This window comes from Eriocheir sinensis, chromosome 35 (genome assembly GCF_024679095.1).
Source record: "Eriocheir sinensis breed Jianghai 21 chromosome 35, ASM2467909v1, whole genome shotgun sequence".
NCBI classification, from domain to species: domain Eukaryota; kingdom Metazoa; phylum Arthropoda; class Malacostraca; order Decapoda; family Varunidae; genus Eriocheir; species Eriocheir sinensis.
The window spans coordinates 7,096,846-7,099,345 of record NC_066543.1 but is presented as its reverse complement, the minus strand read 5'-3'; the positions used below and the strand labels follow the sequence as shown (position 1 = coordinate 7,099,345).

The window sequence follows — 2,500 nt, the reverse complement described above, 5'->3', positions numbered from 1 at the left end:
GTACATATACCTAATAATTTCATGGTCACAATATTTTTTACAGCATGGGAGGCAGCTCAAGGAGAAAAACAACGCAAACAAACAAACAAACAAAAAAGTCCGCTAGGCGCTGCTCAGAGAAAAAAAAGGGAGAGATCAAAAGACAGGGAAATTTCGGATGCGGTCTTAATACATTCACTCAAGGCTACGAAATTGCGGCTCTTGGTCCCTCGCAAGCAACCGTCTGCCGCTCCGATGCAACACTCGCGGCAGTGATCGACGACATAAAGCTCATTAGAATAACTTCGCCATGACGTCACCGCTCCCCGCAGACCCATTATTCCGCCTCACGTATCCCGAAGAGTAGTTCCTCCCTTTTTTAGATGTATTCCTCTGAGCAAGATTAAGTTATGACCCTCTTGGTTTATTATCGTAGCTTGTCTGCAGCGTGGGGCGGAACGTCTCTCTCTCTCTCTCTCTCTCTCTCTCTCTCTCTCTCTGTCGGGGCTTCGTGGTGCAGTGGTTAGCATACTCGGCTCACAACAAGAGAGCCCAGGTTCGATCCCCGGGCGGAGTGGAAAAATTTGGGCGGCTTTTCCGATACCCTACGCCCCTGTCCACCCAGCAGTGAATGGGTACCAGGTATTACTCAGGGGTTGTGTCCCGTCTCCTGGGATCTGTTCCCTTCTATAATTCCTTCCCCTTCTGTCTCTCTCCGGCATATGACCATAGATGTTGCGCCGACTAAACGAAACCTTCCTTCCTTCTCTCTCTCTCTCTCTTTATGGCCGGAAAGGTGAGTGCTCGGCAAGGGCCACTCCCTCTCCGATACGTGTGTGACTCGTTATTCACTCTGACAGTCTTTGTTGCACAGTTAGTTAGCGAATCAGTTAATCAGCTATACAGTTAGATTGTTAGGTAATTGTTCACCAGCTAGCTATGCAGTTAAGATATTTAGTTAGCCTGATAGTTAGTTGCTCTGGTAGTTAGTTAGTTAGTTTCGAATGAGTAGCCACACTGATATCAGGAAAAAATGCTCTTGAAATTTGGGCTGAGATAAAGGTTAACTATTGATAACTGAGAAAAAAAACGATAGGCATACTTTATTTAGTCAATTATGTTAACACACCAATTCAATATTCCAGTGCATTTGTTTTTCCCCTGGTGTGAGTGTTAAATGGAGTGCTGCGTACAAATACCAAGTAAATCTTGTAAAAACAACAACCAACATTATCCAGCATTTAAATCATAAGCTAGTTAGTCTGTTAGTCACTTAGTTTGTTTCGAATAAGTATATTCATATCAGATAAAATAAAACTACACAAGAAATTTGGGATGAAAGACTTAAGTTTAACTATTGGCAAGCTAAAATAGAAATGGGAAGCACTTTATTTTGACAATTGTTATTTTTATCACACCAAATCAATATTAGTTTTTTTCTTCCCCTATGTGAGTATACTAAATGAAGTGCTGCGTCTACAAATGGCAAGCTTATCTAACACACAACAACATTATCCAACACTCAAATCATTATCATAATCTATTAAACAGTCTCTCCGCCAAGCTCCGCCTAGTCGCTAAACCCGCGGAATGTGCAATGGCATGGGGACTTGGGTGACTCCTGATAGCGTGGGTGATAATCCAGTGATGGGGTCCGCTAAGAAGGTATCCAGGGCCTCGAGGGCAGTGTTAGCGAAGGAAAGCCTCGTCATGCGTGGCCTTGGAGGTATTGCCGCCGACGGGAATAGGTACGCTTAGGATCTTATCGTTTCCTTGCTGTTATTGTTTGGTTTCTGTTATGGGGCCGCGGAGACGTGGTGCTCTCTCTCTCTCTCTCTCTCTCTCTCTCTCTCTCTCTCTCTGGGGTTCGTATTTTAAAACATTTCGTCGCCCAAGTTCACATATTTGGCAAGGCTTTCGTAGGAGTTGTGGGCATTTCCTGGGGTAGTTTTATGACCCTAATGGTAGTCTGACCCTTCCTCTATATCGCGAACCTAAAGAAACGCTCATTATAACCCGATTGACCCCCTCTTTGACCTATATAGATAGTTGATGTGAGAAGTGAAAGTGTCTTAATTATAATACCAACCCTCTCTCAGAACCCTCATTGAATATCGAAAGCTCTTCATGGGTATCTCCAAAAAGGTTCAGAGCCATTCTTTCCTTTATGAAATTTGAGTTAATGTGTAATAATGCACTACGGTCGAAATATAAATGTTCATCGAGCTTTGAAACCTACGTAGTTCAAATGTTCTTGAAGTAGGATCTCAATACCGATTTATAGGGATATCCAGAAGGGACTAATTTTTCAGATGACGCATTGAAAAAAAAAGTTAGTGTCACATGAGATATATGAAATTAAAGCAAGTGAATGAAGTAATTTTAAACGAGTGGAGGAAACAAAATTAAAAGGAATGACTGAGATAAATGAAAACGAATAAATGAAATAAATGAAAAAGAGTGAATGGAATAAATCAAAAGGAATGCAATGAATTAAAACGAGTGAAGGAAATGAATGAAA

At 41.8% G+C, this 2,500-nt stretch overlaps 1 protein-coding gene across 2 annotated transcripts in view; it reads right to left on the bottom strand.

Annotated features, from left to right (window-relative positions):
* The window catches only part of LOC127007336 (pre-mRNA splicing regulator USH1G-like), a 41,960-nt gene that overhangs the window by 7,358 nt on the left and 32,102 nt on the right, over positions 1 to 2,500 (bottom strand). The window lies entirely within an intron of this gene.